The sequence below is a fragment of the Somniosus microcephalus genome, chromosome 3, assembly GCF_052327205.1.
Source record: "Somniosus microcephalus isolate GS21.2 chromosome 3, FLI_Smic_1.0, whole genome shotgun sequence".
Classification (NCBI taxonomy): domain Eukaryota; kingdom Metazoa; phylum Chordata; class Chondrichthyes; order Squaliformes; family Somniosidae; genus Somniosus; species Somniosus microcephalus.
The window spans coordinates 326,762,566-326,778,985 of NC_140989.1; positions in this window are offsets into that span (position 1 = coordinate 326,762,566).

Here is a 16,420-nt window from a genome sequence, read left to right on the forward strand (position 1 = left end):
TAGCCCAAGTGGCAATTACCGGCATTACGCACACCTGGGGCTCTTAAAGGCACATACACCATAATTGCTCTTAAAGGCACATACACCACAGCCTCATCAAACCGTACTCACTAAAGGTGTACCCTACCCGGAGCAAAGTCGCGATGGCATCTAAGTCCCTCACTTCGGAGGTAAGCGGTTTCTGTAAAGTAACACTGACTGTTAAGGGCACAGAGTATAAAGATTTTAAACTCCTTGTGTTGCCACAGCTCTGCGTGAAACTAATTCTAGGCCTAGATTTCCAGTGCCACCACGAGAGCGTCACACTTGCATATGGCGGATCCCAGCCCCCGCTCACAGTTTGCGGCTTCTCCACTTTAAAGATAAGCCCGCCATCTCTGTTTGCGAACCTCGCCCCAAACTGTAGACGTATCACGACCAAAAGTCGACGGTACAGTTCGGAAGATAAAAAATTTATAAAAGAAGAAGTAGGAAGGCTACAGCGGGAGGGTATCATCGAAAATAGTAATAGCCCGTGGCGTGCTCAGGTAGTGGTGGTTAAAACTAACGAAAAGAAACGGCTCGTGGTCGACTACAGCCAGACCATCAACATATATACGCAACTAGACGCTTATCCCTTGCCTCGCATCTCCGAGATGGTGAACCAGATTGCCCAGTATCGTGTGTTTTCCACTATTGACTTAAAGTCTGCCTATCACCAGCTCCCCATAAAAGTAGATGACCGTCCTTATACGGCTTTTGAAGCAAATGGGCGCCTGTACCAATTCCTTAGGGTACCCTTCGGGGTCACGAATGGAGTTTCCGTTTTCCAACGGGAAATGGACCGTATGGTAGATGAGAATGCGTTGGAGGCAACATTTCCATACCTGGACAATGTTACTATCTGTGGACGCGACCAACAGGAGCATGACCGGAATCTCGCTAAATTTCTAGAGACTGCCCAAAAGCTAAACCTGACCTATAACGAGCACAAATGTACTTTCAACACTACTCGTCTGTGTATTCTCGGCTGTGTGGTAGAGAATGGGGTAATCGGGCCAGACCCTGAACGATTACGCCCGCTTAAAGAACTACCACTGCCACATAACCCTAAGGCCTTAAGAAGGTGTCTGGGATTCTTCTCTTATTATGCTCAGTGGGTGGCCAACTACTCGGACAAAGCCCGAGCCCTTATCAAGTCGACGTCTTTCCCTCTATCAGTAGAAGCGCAGGAGGCATTCACCAACATCAAACGGGACATTGAAAAGGCCGTGGTATGTGCTGTAGATGAGAGGATACCCTTCCAGGTAGAGAGCGATGCTTCTGATTTCGCGTTGGCTGCAACCCTCAACCAGGCCGGGAGACCGGTAGCCTTCTTTTCCCGTACACTACAGGGTCCTGAAGTCAGGCATTCTTCCGTTGAGAAGGAAGCACAAGCAATTATCGAGGCGGTCAGACATTGGAGACATTACCTCGCCGGCAAACGTTTCACACTCCTCACTGACCAGCTGTTTAACACGAAGCAGAGAGGCAAGATAAAAAATGACAAGATCCTAAGATGGCGGATAGAACTGTCCACTTACGACTACGATATTATGTATAGGCCAGGAGCACTCAACGAGCCACCCGATGCCCTATCTCGAGGGGTATGTGCCAGCCTTAGTACTGGCAAGCTCCAAAGTCTCCACGACGCACTCTGCCACCCAAGAATCACCCGATTGAATCACTTCATCAAGTCTCGCAACTTACCCTACTCCATCGAGGAGGTCCGAACGATGACCAGAGCCTGCCGCATTTGTGCGGAATGCAAACCCCGCTTCTACAGGCCCGAACAAGCTCACCTCATCAAGGCAACTCGGCCATTCGAGCGCCTAAGCCTTGATTTCAAAGGTCCTCTCCCATCGGTTGATCGTAATGTCTATTTCCTCAACGTTATAGACGAATACTCTCGTTTCCCCTTTGCCATTCCCTGCCCGGACATGACCAGTGCTACGGTAATCAAAAGCCTCTGCAACTTATTCTGTCTGTTCGGTATGCCCAACTATATCCATAGCGACAGAGGAACGTCGTTTATGAGTGATGAGTTACGCCGGTTCTTACTATCAAAAGGGATTGCTACTAGTAGGACCACTAGCTACAACCCCCGGGGCAATGGGCAGGTTGAGAGGGAGAATGTGACAGTGTGGAAGGCAGTCGTCCTGTCTTTAAAATCGAAAGGCCTACCGACCTCTCGCTGGCAGGAAGTTCTCACCGATGTACTGCATTCCATAAGGTCTCTGCTGTGCACCGCAACAAATGCTACTCCTCATGAGAGGATGTTCGGTTTCCCCAGGAAATCTTCCTCAGGTATTTCACTACCCGGGTGGTTGATGTCCCCGGGCACGGTACTGTTACGAAAACATGTGAGAGGTCATAAGACTGATCCCCTAGTGGAGGAAGTACAGCTCCTCCACGCCAATCCTCAGTACGCATATATCCAATACCCTGATGGACGTGAGGATACTGTTTCAATAAAGGACCTGGCTCCGGCAGGAGAAGAGAGAGAGAGCGATGCTGCTAGCGAAGATGCGGGTGTGGAGCACCGTGATGCGCCGCCTGTGGGGGTGGGATGCCCGGAGGTACAAGACGTACAAAACGTCGTTTTGGAAAACCCAGCAGACGCCAGGACGGCGGAGGAACCTGAGCAAGTTCCCCAGGAGGTTCCTCGGCCGACGCTACGTCGCTCACTACGAACTGTAAAACCCCCGGTCAGACTTAACTTATAGGAGGGGTGAATGTGGTGAAATAAGTCTTATAAGTATATACCTTATTCTACCTGTGTATAGTTTCCTATTGTAATCTATTGTAACCCTGCTGTTTTCTTGGTTGGCCAGGAATGCTGATGTACTGTATACCACTCTGCTGTGCCATTGATTGTCCTGATACTGTTACTTCGCCCCTGGCTCCGCCTCCTAGTAGTTCTGAGAAGCTGGTCAGTGGGCTAACATGTGTGTTCTGTTCTGTCCAGTTCTAAGCTAATAAAAGCCAACTGTTTGAGTTATAACTACCAGTCTCTGTAGTTATTTAAGGTATATCACTAATTTTTTCCTAGCTCCCTAAATTTTGCCTGCAGGCCCGCATCATTGTCATTGGTACTGATATGGACCACGACCTCTGGCCGTTCACTCTCCCCCCTCAGAATGTCCTGCAGCCGCTCAGTGACATCCTTGACCCTGGCACTAGGGAGGCAACATACCATCCTGGAGTCACGTCTGCGGCCGCAGAAACGCCTGTCTGCTCCCCTAACTATTGAATCCCTGATCACTATTGCATTATTGACCTTCCTCCTCCCCCGCTGTACAGCTGAGCCATCTATGCTGCCGTGATTTTGACTCTGGCTGCGTTCCCTAGAGGAACCATCGTCCTCACCAGAGCGAGATGCACTCAGGGGACTCCTGCACTACCTGCCTGGTCCTCCTTTTCTGTCTGGCGGTCACCCATTCCCTATCTGCCTGCAAACTCTTAAACTGTGGGGTGACCACCTCCTGAAACATGTTATCCACATAGCTCTCAGCCTTGCGGATGCACTGCAGTGGTGCCAGCTGCTGGTCAAGCTCCGAAACCCAGAGGTCCCTCGACCCTATTCCGACCAAACTGCTGACTACCCAACATCACTCTCTGGCCCCCATATTAGCTGATACTGTTAAAGGTTCTCTCTCCTCAGGTACTGTCCCTCTCCCCATCAAATCTGCCATCATTACTCCTCTCCCCCCAAAAAAACCTTGACCCCTCTTCCTTGCAAACTACTGCCCCATCTCCAACCTCCCTTTCCTTTCCAAAGTCCTTGAATGTGCTGCCGCCTCCCAAATCCGTGCCCATCTTTCCTGGAATTCTATGTTTGAATCCCTCCAATCAGGTTTCCGCCCCACCACAGTACCGAAACTGTTAGATCCGTGTATTTTGATGTTGTGTGTCCTTCAATAACTAGACACGAGACTGCAGGGAACAATCAACAGGTATTTACTGGATGAGGGTTACTCTAAAACTAAACGTACAGATCCCTACTCAGGGTTTATATACAGGTGTGGTCACTGCCGGTACTACAGTATACAGGAGCTGTAAAAAGTAGTTCTCCCCTTAAAGGTACATACACTACAATTCCTCCCCTTTTAGATTGACAGTACCATAACATTCATTTAACAATTAACACTTTTAACATGCACATTAACTGAAAATAGTCCATTTATAAATTCAGTCTTTGGGGCGGCTTCCTGATCCTTTCTGGATAGCGCCTTTCCTGAGTGTCTTGTTCTTGGTGCGGAGGCCCCCTGTCGTCAGTTGGTTCATCAGCTTCCGATGCTACTGTTTCTGGGGTAGATGCTACCTGTATGTGGGGTTCATCACCAGGTGCGCGAGACATGGGGTTGACTTGTCCCTGTGACTCTAGGATCTGGTCGACATGGCATCTCACAATGTTCTCCCCAACATCCACTGTGTACATTAGTGGCCCCTGCCGTGTGCATATCGTTCCTGGTTGCCATTTCTCTGTTCGGTAGTCGCGGGCCAAGACTGGTTGCCCTACATTGAAGCTCCTTGTCGGCTTCTCATTGATGTGCTGGAATTGCTTATTCTCAACATCTCTTCGTACATTTGGTCTGAGCAAATCCAGACGAGATCTCAACCTTTGGTTAAAGAACATCATGGCCGGGGTCTGGTTGGTGACTGCATGTGTCGCATTTCTGTAGGCTAACAGGAAATTGTCCACCTTATGCTGCAGTGGAATGTCGTCATCGCACATGGCCCTTACTGCTTTCTTAAAGGTTTGTACGAACCTCTCAGCCAATCCATTTGTGGCTGGATGATACGGGGCGGATGTGTAATGCCTTACCCCATTCCTTTTCATGAATCTTCGAAACTCTTTGGACACAAACTGTGGTCCGTTATCAGAGCAAATCTGCTCTGGCAAGCCGTTCCTGGCAAATATGGTCCGTAGGACTGCAATAGTTTTCTCCGTGGTGGTGGACGACATTTTGATCACCTCAGGCCATTTCGAGTGCGCATCCATGGCTATTAGAAACATTGAGTCCATGAATGGACCAGCAAAATCAATATGCACCTGTTGCCATGGAGATGAGGGCCACTCCCATGGGTGTAGAGGGGCAAGTGGTGGTGCATTTTGGACCTTCTGGCATCCTGAGCAGCTCTTTGTCAGGTCCTCGATTTGCTGATCGATCCCCGGCCACCACACATAAGCCCTAGCAAGGCTTTTCATTTTCACCCCTCCCAGATGGCCTTCGTGAAGCTCATTGAGCACTCTCTCCCTTAACTTGGGTGGAATTACCACTCGGGATCCACACATCAAGGTCCCCTGGCATACTGACAGCTGTTCTCTTCTGGATGAGAATGCTGGCAACAGTGAGTCGCCATGTGTTGGCCATCCCTTCACCGTCAAGTCATATACCCGAGACAGTGTCGGGTCATTTCGGGTCTCCTTCTCTATATCAGCGTTAGTTACTGGCAAGCGTTCAATTATAGTCGAATGAAATATTTCGACAGGGTCCACTGCTGGTGCTTCCTCCGCAGTAGGCAGTGGCAGGCGTGATAGCCCATCAGCGTTTCCATGCTGTTTCGTGCCCTTATACTCGATTTCATATTGGTTCGGCCCTAGAAAAAGGGACCATCTTTGTAGCCGTTGCGCAGTCATCACCGGCACGCCCTTCTTTGGATTAAAGATGGAAACAAGTGGTTGGTGGTCCGTCAGCAAGGTGAACTTCTGCCCGTGCAGATAGTGATTGAACTTTTTCACTCCCCACACTAGGCTGAGGGCCTCCCTGTCAATCTGGGCGTAGTTACGCTCGGCTGAGGTTAGTGACCGAGACGCAAAGGCTACCGGCCTCTCCGAGCCATCCGGGAACTTGTGCGACAGCACCGCTCCAATGCCATAGGGTGATGCATCACACGCCAACCGAATTGTTAGTGCTGGGTTGAAATGAGCCAACACCTCTTTTGATGTGATCAATTCTTTGCACTTCTGGAAAGCTCGTTTACATTCGTCATTCCACTTCCATGGTACCCCCGTTTGCAGTAGGGTGTTCAGTGGATGTAGTACTGTAGACAAATTCGGCAAGAACTTATGGTAGTAGTTCACCAGCCCGAGGAACGACCTCAGTTGTGACATAGTTTCCGGTGCTGGAGCCTTGACTACTGCCTCAATCTTTTCAGGGGACTTATGTAACCCCTCTTCATCAATAACGTGGCCACAATACGAGATCTGCTTCTGCAAAAACTCGCATTTGTGGCGATTTGCTCGGAGCCCATATTCCTTCAATCTAGTGAGCACCTGCTCCAGGTTGGCAAGGTGAGCACTGTCATTTTCGCCCGTGACCAGGATGTCGTCCAAATAACACTGGGTCCCTGGAATCCCTTGCAGGACTTGATCCATTGCCCTTTGCCAAATAGCCGGAGCTGATGCTACCCCGAACACCAGCCAGTTGTATTGGTAGAGACCTTTATGAGTGTTGATCGTGAGGTACTGTTTCGAGGCTTCTTCTACCTCCATTTGCAGGTACGCCTGGGCCAGATCAATCTTAGTGAAGCATTTCCCTCCAGATAGCGAGGCGAAAATATCTTCAATCCGCGGAAGCGGATATTGTACCGTGTGAAGGACTGGGTTCACTGTCACCTTAAAGTTCCCACAGATGCGAACTTTCTTTGGTTCCCCAGGCGTATTACTCAACGACCTCTTCATTACAGTAACGATGGGTGTGGCCCACTCGCTCCAGTCCACTTTGGACAGTACTCCTGAACGTTCCAAACCTTCCAGCTCTGCTTCGACGGCTGGGCGGATCGCATAAGGCACTGGTCTGGCCTTTAAAAACTTTGGGCTTGCATTTTCCTCTATTTTGATCATCGCTGTTATGCCTTTTAGTGTTCCAAGTCCCTCCTGGAACGCTTCTTGTGCGTCAGTTAGCATTTTTGACAGTCGTCCAGGTGTGGCGTCATCATCCTTTTTGGCATCTACAGTCAGTGCTTGTATGGAATGCCAATCTAGCTGTATCTTCCGGATCCATTCACGTCCTAGTAGTGGTGGTCCTCCATCTGGCAATACATATATGTCCATTTTTGGTGTTTCCTTACCGTTATATACAATGTTCACCCTTATTTTTCCTTTGGGGTAGATTTTTTGCCCCGTGTACGTCTTCCAGACAATCTCTGTATCTCTCAAGGGTATATGTGAGAGTAGCCGCTTGTAGTCCCTTCAGTTTATGACTGTTAGGGCTGATCCTGTGTCCAATTCCATTTTCACTTGGACTCCAGCTATCTTGAGCGTGACCCAAATAGTTTGGTGATCGTCCGTTTGGATCACCTTATGTAGTTTCAGACAACCCAGCTCCTTGCTTCCGGAGTCTGTATCACTTTTCTGTTCGTCTGAACTACTCTCCATCACCTTATGTACCTTCTTGTACTTCTCCTGTGGAGATTTCTGGCTGCTGGTTTTCTTTCCCGACCTGCAGACTCTTGCTATGTGTCCTACTTTTCCACACTGTCTGCACACTTTGTCCTTAAACCAGCAATCATTATGGTCGTGTGTTGTTCTGCCGCAGCGATAGCACTTCACTGTTCCGTATGACATTTCATTTGTGCCATATTCTTGCGGTCTCCGTTGTATCTCTGCAGCACCCCGTGCTGCTGCTTCGTGTGATACTGCCATGCTGAAAGCCTTGTCCAGCGTAAGATCCTTTTCTGATAGAAGCCGTTTCTGTGTTCCTTCACTTTGAAGCCCACACACAAACTTGTCCCTTAAAGTATCTGCTAGTCCCGTTCCAAACTGGCAGTGTTTCGATAGCTTACGCAGTTCCGTTAAATACTCAGCATTACTTTCATCTTTATGCTGGTTCCTTTTGTGAAACTTAAATCTTTCTGCTATCAGCAGCGGTGTGGGGTTTAAGTGGTTCTGTAGGATTGACACTATGGCCTAGAAATTGGGTATAGCCCCGCTTGAGGCGTTAGAACTGGCGCTGCGCAAAGTTTATAGCCAGACGAAACTTATCGCTGCCTGGCGAGATATTGGGTTGCATCACCCCCAAAGGGGATTGAGGCATGAACTCAGACGTTGCACAGGGTTCCCAAGGCGCAAATGTTCAGGCGCTACCCAATATCGGCGCGGACGGGCGCAGCGCAGTTGATCTCAATTACCGGAAACCACGAGACTTCCAGGCGCCAGCCGGCTCTTAAAGGGGTGGGTCAGTCAGCCTGAGCTGCCACACTCAACGCCCTGTAGGCCTCAGAATCGGCGCTCGCCCTTCTCTGGCGCAAGAAACTTGGTCAGGATGGAGAAGGTGAGACAGAGAGCAGAGCGCTTCAGCACTGAGGCTCTGGACCAGTTGGTGTCTGCAGTTGAGCGCCGTCGAGATGTTCTGTATCCTGACAATGGCAAGAGGCCGAATCAAAAGGCTTACCGGCGATCTTGGAGGGAGGTTTCTCAGAGGGTCAACTCCAACAGCATGGCGACCAGGACCCCTGTTCAGTGCAGGAAGAAATTCAACGACCTCACTCGGGTCGTTAGGGTGAGTGCTGGTTATGCAAACTTCTGATTCCCTCCATCTGCACCTGACTTCGAGCACCCTGTTGCCATGATGCCCCAATGGCCATCTGTCAGCAAGCACCCATGGCCTTTTCTGGGCACACACATGGACATTTCACTCAAGGCCACATGTAAGGGCTCTTCCACCATGGGGGGCATGTGATGATCTCTCAAGGCCTCATGTAAGGGCTCTTGCACCATGGGGGCCATGCGATGATCTCTCAAGGCCTCATGTAAGGGCTCTTGCACCATGGGGGGCATGCGATGATCTCTCAAGGCCTCATGTAAGGGCTCTTGCACCATGGGGGGCATGCGATGATCTCTCAAGGCCTCATGTAAGGGCTCTTGCACCATGGGGGGCATGCGATGATCTCTCAAGGCCTCATGTAAGGGCTCTTGCACCACGGGGGGCATGCGATGATCTCTCAAGGCATCATTTTACAGAACTTCCCCTTCTTTCCCTGCAGTCCAAGCTGGCGGCGAGGCGAAAGGACCACACTCGAACCAGTGACGGGCCTCCACAAGTCGTCACTCTGACGGATCTCGAGGAGAGAGTGCACCAGATTCTTGGAGGACGTCCTTCTGGTCCTGTTACCACTGCAGCTGCCGACCCCATTTCCGACAGCGAGGGTAAGGCTCTCTCCTTTTTCAGCTGTTTCCTTCCACTTGGTCCCCCCGCCAGCATGCTTCCTCAGTGTGCAGCCATGTCAGAGCCTTGCCGCAATCTGGCATGCCTTTCTGCCAACCTGTCCTTTTGCTAAAGCCACTCTTCCACCTCCCTGCTTTCAGATGATGCATCGCCAACTCGGGCTCAACGCCCTGAAGCTGCCAGTGCCAGTGCCTCCGGAGGCGAGGATCAGGAGGAAGCCGGACCATCCGTTCCAATCTCAGGGGAGCATACACATCTACAGACTGGGGATAGTAGTTCCCTGGAGAGGAGGGGGGTGGCTCTGAGGATCAGCCAGTTGCCGGAACAAGCGGCATGCAGCAACGCAAAGGGGGTAGGCAAGTTCGGCCACCGTCTCCCCGGAGGGCAAGGCAGGTAGTGATGACTGCTGCACAGAGTGCAGAGGAGGTGCGTTGCCTGGCTGAAATGAGCACCCAGGCCCGGCTCAGGCACACTGAGCTGATGGCTGCAGTGGGGAGGATGCCTCAGTCAATAGATACACTGGCAAAGAGTGTGTTGGACTTCGGGGCAACAATGGAAAGGACTCTCCAGGGCTTCGGGGCAACAATGGACAGGACTCTCCAGGGCTTCGGGGCAACAATGGACAGGACTCTCGAGGGCCTCGGGGCAACAATGGAGAGGACTATCCAGGGCTTCAGGCCATCAATGGAGAGGACTCTCGAGGGCTTCGGGGCAACAATGGAGAGGACTGTCCAGGGCTTCGGGCCAACAATGGAGAGGACTGTGCAGGGCTTCGAGGCCGCTATGGAAAGGACTGTTCAGGGCTTCGGACAATCCCTGGAAAGGTCTGTCCAGGGCTTGTCCGAGGCAGTGGAGCGGTCGGCACCGGCCTTGTCCGAAGCAATGGAAAGAACTGTCCAGGGCTTCTCCGAAGCACTGGCACCTGGCTCACAGGTCCTCACTGCTGCCACGCAGTCACTTGCCGGCCTCGTCCACACCCAGATTGAGGCAACACGAACTCTCACTGCAGCCACCCTATCTGCATCAGCTAGGATCACCCCGGGCCCTTCCAGTCCCATACAAGGCCAGGAATCAGTGGAGCATGCGATTGTGGCGGATGAGCCAAGCCGGTCCCCTCAGAGAGCCAGTGTGCCGTCCGACCATGGTGCAGGTGTCCTCTCTCGGCAGGTGACCATTGCACATGCCAGCGCTGGTACGTCTGCAGTGCAGCTGCCACCACCTGCAGGGCACACTGCTTCCAGCCATGCTCAGATCAAGCATCCTGCGTCCGCACCCTCCAAGCCCAGAGGTCGTCCAGGCCGTCCCTCAGGGGCTTCTGCGCTTCCACACAGTCAGCAGGCGTCCCCCAGCCTTCACCCCGCCACTGGGGTTCAATTACATAGGAGCAGCAGGGAGGGAAGGGGCCGACCGCGAAAGAGAAGTCGTTCTCCATCAAGGGGCCAGCAGTAGAGGGAGGTGCTGAGACGTTTCTTTGGCCAAATTCAAGGACACCCTCACCTGTTGTAATTGTTGGAAATGGTTTGTTTAGTTTTGCGGCTTTGTCGAAGAGTTAACTGTTATTTTGTTAGTTATGGTTTCTGTTGACATGACGTTGTTTTGCTGTAATGAAAGACTTTTGTGACAATAAAGAGAAGTTTTAATGTGCTGTGGTGCACGTGACTAATTACAGTGATGCTGGCCTTCAGAGGCTTTCAAACATCCAAAGTGCGCAGGAGTAAAGACACTCATCATTCCGCCAGAGGGGCCTCGATACGAGTCCTGATGAGCCTTTGATGGATGGCCCTTCCACTTTCAGGAGCCCTTCCATCTTCCTCCTCCTCCTCCTCCTCCTCCTCGTCCGCATGCTCCTCCTCCTCCTCCTCCTCCGCCTGCTTCTCCAGGGTCAGAGGGAAGGTGATGAATTGACGCCTTCGCCTATAAAGGGCAGCTGTAACTTGCCGGATGCAACAGTGCACTGCAACCTGAGAGATATTCGCAATGTCCCCAATGTCTCACTGAAAGGATCCGTTGCCATAAAAATTGAGGGCAACAGTCAGTTTAACAGCCACCGACAGAGAGGTCCTGCACCGTAGACGCGGCTGCAGATCCTCAGCAAGCAGGTGGCACAGCTCAGTAACAGCGTCCCTCCCGATTCGGAGCCTTCGCACGCACTGCTCCTCCGACATGTCAAGGTATGACACCTGCTGCCTAAAGACCCTCGCAGCATACCCTCGGATTGGCCGACCTCCATTGCCCCTCCTCCTTCTGGCCAATCCCGGCCCTCTCTCCCGCCGTCTCTCTATCCCTTCATAGTATTCGGCCATGAGGCCGTCGCCCTCCAAAGCATCTCCCATTCCGATGCCAGTTGGTCAAAAGGTCTAGTGCTCCAACTGCTGTGGACAGGTTTGAGGGTCCCAAGTGCTCTAATGCTAAATTCCAAAAACTCTGCTCCACAGTAGCTCACCAACTCTCTCCACCAACGATCACAATGAACAGGCCAAGTGGCTGAAGCTTCTATACTAGAGCTGTCCCCTTTAAATAGCGCCCCCCGACTCCGAGAAGGGCCTGCTAACGCTCCTTCGAACTGTCACTAATAGCGCTAGGCGTAAAAGCTCCGGGCGCCACCCAATATCCGCTCAGGCGCCCCTAAAAGGCGTTGCACAATGAAATGACATCATGATCTGCTTGCGCTCGCGGGCGCGCGCAAACACTTAGCGCAGGCGTTAAATGTATAGTCAATATGGGAGTTGTCGCTATCTTCATTGCGCCCGCCCCAACATTAGGTAACGCCCCAATTCTCGGTCTCTTTAGGCGCTAACCGCTGGCGCAAACAACCGAATTTCTCGGCCAAGGTTTCCAAAATCCTTTTCCACTGGCTTCTCTGGGGTTACTAGGTTTCGCAGTAAGCCATACGTTTTTGCACCCATGGAATTCAACAATACCAGTGCTTTCCTCTCATCTGGCACTTCATTCGCCTTGCAGTACACTTCTATGCGTTCGACATATGTCGTCCAATCTTCGACTTCATTGTCGAACGCTGTGATACTGCCACTCTTCGGCATCCCTGGGTGTGGTTAGACTGGCTCAAAATGGCATTTTCCCGCGCTTTCCCTTCTTCTTGCGGCTCAAAATGGCATTTTCCCGCGCTCTCCCTTCTTCTCCGCTGCGGCTCAAAATGGCGTTTTCCCGCGCTCTCCCTTCTTCTCCGCTGCGGCTCAAAATGGCGTTTCCCGCGCTCTCCCTTCTTCTCCGCTGCGGCTGCTCGGCCCTTGAACACCGGCTGCACTCTGCGCATTTCCCTTTCTTCCCCGCTGATGCTGCTCGTCCCTTGAACACCGGCTGCGCTCTGCGCGTTTTCCTTCGCGCCTCTCTCTCTTCTCCCGTCGACGTCGTTCGGTCCTGAACACCGGCTGCGCCCTGTGCGCTCTACCCTCTCTCTTCTCCCATCGACACCGCTCGGTCCTGAACACCGGCTGCGCCCTGTGCACTCTACCCTCTCTCTTCTCCCGTCGACGCTGCTCGGCCTTTTCTGTGCCGTCGGTCGGCTCTAGCCGCCACTGTCCGGGAAAGGTCTGCGCCGTACCTGTTGCCAGCCCGTTTCGCTGGACCACCGTGACTGGAGAACCAAGCCCAGCTCTCAACAGCCCCCCCTGCGATGCTCAAATCTCTGCTGGATGACTGGGCAGTTGCTCGTGGTCGACGCCCGTGCTTCTGGCCTCAACTTTCTTCCATTGTTCTCCAGGAGCGAATCCCTGGGAGGTAATGCAGAGTTGCAGGTAGGTTCGAATCTGCCTCGTCGCAAATGTTAGATCCGTGTATTTTGATGTTGCGTGTCCTTCAATAACTAGACACGAGACTGCAGGGAACAATCAACAGGTATTTACTGGATGAGGGTTACTCTAAAACTAAACATACAGATCCCTACTCAGGGTTTATATACAGGTGTGGTCACTGCCGGTACTACAGTATACAGGAGCTGTAAAAAGTAGTTCTCCCCTTAAAGGTACATACACTACAGAAACGACTCTTATTAAAGTCACAAATTATATCCTATGTAACTATGATCGTGGTAAACTATCCATCCTAGTCCTGTCTGCAGCCTTTGACACAGTTGACCACACCATCCTCCTCCAACACCTCTCCTCTGTCGTCCAGCTGGGTGAACATAAGAACATAAGAAATAGGAGCAGGAGTAGGCCATTTGGCCCTTCGAGCCTGCACTGCCATTCAATAAGATCATGGCTGATCTTCTACCTCAATTCCACTTTCCTGCACTATCCCCATATCCCTTGATTCCCTTAATATCCAAAAATCTATTGATCTCTGTCTTGAATATATTCAATGATGCTGGCCCTTAATGTTAGGGGGGATTAAATACGTGGGGTTACGGGGTTACGGGGATAGGGCTTGGGTGGGATGGCTGTCGGTGTAGGGACCGGGTGCTAGGGTTTGGATGATCAGCCATGATCTCGTTGGCTTGAAGGGCCGAATGGCCTACTCCTGCTCCTATCTTCTATGTTTCTATGACTGAGCCTCCACAGCCCTCTGGGGGTAGAGAATTCCAAAGATTTACCACCGTCTGAGTGAAGAAATTTCTCCTTATCTCAGTCCTAAATGGCTGACCCCTTATTCTGAGACTGTGACCCCTGGTTCTAGACTCCCCAGCCAGGGGAAACAACCTCCCTGCATCTACCCTGTCAAGCCCTGTAAGAATTTTGTATGTTTCAATGAGATCACCTCTCATTCTTCTAAACTCTAAAGAATATAGGCCTAGTCTACTCAATCTGTCCTCATAGGACAATCCCCCCATCCCAGGAATCAGTCTGGTGAACCTTTGTTGCACTCCCTCTATGGCAAGTATATCCTTCCTTAGGTAAGGAGGCCAAAACTGTACACAATACTCCAGGTGTGGCCTCACCAGGGCCCTATATAATTGCAGTAAGACGTCTTTACTCTTATACTCAAATCCTCTTGTAATAAAGGCCAACATACCATTTGCTTTCCTAATTGCTTGCTGTACCTGCATGTTAACTTTCAGTGATTCATGTACAAGGACACCCAGGTCCCTCTGAACACCAACATTTCCCAATCTCTCACCATTTAAAAAATACTCTGCTTTTCTATTTTTCCTACCAAAGTGGATAACTTCACATTTCTCCACATTATATTCCATTTGCCATGTTCTTGTCCCACTCACTTAGCTTGTCTATATCCCCTTGAAACCTCTTTGCATCCTCCTCTCAACTTACATTCCCACCCACCTTTGTATCATCAGCAAACTTGGATACATTACATTTGGTCCCCTCATCCAAATCATTGATATAGATTGTGAATAGCTGAGGCCCAACAAGTGATTCTTCTGGTACCAGGGGTGGAGAGGCAGAGTTAAAGGCAGCAGCACCCGAGGCCCCAGACCAGCGGCGAGAGCGCGACCAGGGGAGGAGCAGCAGAGGTAAAGGCAGCTAGCTGGGAGCGGGAGCGGACGGACCTGTGAGGCGGGGGGGAATCAAAGTGTGACGTTGCAGGAAAGCAGGTAAGTGAGTGGTTAGTAAGTATTTCTCTTTTTCTCTAAACTAGGGTGTTGTGTTGGTACCTTTCTACCTAGACACAATTTAGGACTCAGAACTCAGAGATTCAAACATGAAGTGCTTTATTGGAAGGAAAGGAAGTTCTGGCAAGTTCCGAACAAAGAGAGCTAAACTTAACAGAGAACACCCAACCATTTATCTCCTGTGACAGCGCCACCACAGGTGGGAGGAGAACACAAAATACATAACATTTCCTCCCCTCTTAAATGGAAGGTCCACATTATTCCTCAACAGGTAAGTTACTTTCAATGCACTCAACGAACCTAGGGTAGAGGTAGACTGCCTCAAACCCTGACTTTACCCTGGGGTTTATTCTGCCCCGGTCTTGTGGGTAAGTCGCTAAGCCTACAGATCCAAGCGTCTTGGAGGCCGCCGCTCTCTGACAGGATACCGGCGGTCATCGCTGGCTTCCACAGCAGTAGGCATTGACACAGGCCTGGATGGAGAAGGTGCCTGTGTCAGTCGAAAGTCAGGAGTTTGCACAGGTGGAACAGTCTCTTTGACTTCCTGTGTTGGAGAAGAGCACTGTGGCAAAGGATGCTGGTTTGCGGTATCATCCGGAAACAGTTCAGGCCAACCAGCCGTTGGAGCCTCTGTGGCTGTCTCTGCTCCTAGCAACAGTTGATCTGTGTGTCTTCTCCAGACGACGTCCTCAGCAGTCCCAACCATGTAAGACACAGGGCCTGTCTGCGCGATCACCGTAGCAGGAACCCATTTCGGTCCAGTGTTGTAGTTTCGAGCTAGGACGTGCTCTCCCGGATGAAACCGTCTCTCCTTGGCTCTTTTCTCTCTCTTTTCAACTTGAGCTTGTTGTTGATGATGGACAACCTGCTCTGCCCTTGGAGGTTTGCGTAAGTCAAAACTTGTCCGCAACTGCCTCTTCATCATGAGCGAAGCGGGGGAAGTTGTGGTTGTGGCATGCAGCTCGTTCCTGTAGGACAACAGGAAGCTGTTCAGACGTTGGTGGATTGAGCCCTGACCTTGCGATGCCTTCAAGGCGTGCTTCAAAGTTTGCACGAACCTTTCTGCCTGGCCGTTAGTAGAGGGATGATAGGGCGCAGACCTGATGTGTTGGACACCATTCACATGCAGGAAGGTTGCAAACTCCTGTGATACAAATTGTGGACCGTTGTCACTTACGAGTTGTTCCGGTGAGCCATAACGGCTGAACATCTCACCAAGTTTCTCAATTGTTTTCTCTGCCGTGGTAGACCTCATCACAGCGACCTCCGGCTACTTGCTACGAGCGTCTACAACCACCATAAACATCTTCTTTTCGAAAGGACCGGCGAAGTCCACATGTACTCGCTGCCACACTTCTGCAGGCCAATCCCAGGGGTGTAGGGTTGCCAGCTGTGGAACATTCCGGACCCTTTGACATGGGGAACATGTGTTGGCTTTCTCCTCAATATTCCCATCGAGACCTGGCCACCAGAAGTAGCTTCTTGCCATTTCCTTCATCCGAACCATCCCACTGTGGCCTGTATGAAGTTGTTGCAGTATAGGTTCCCTCAGAGGTGGCGGAATGATGACACGGCGTCCCCAAAGAAGACAACCTGCCTGGATGGAGAGCTCATTTCTTTTTGAAACGTAAGGTTTCAAACTAGGAGAATCTCCTATAGCTCTCCCTCGAATGACATCGTCCATTACCTCAGACAGGAC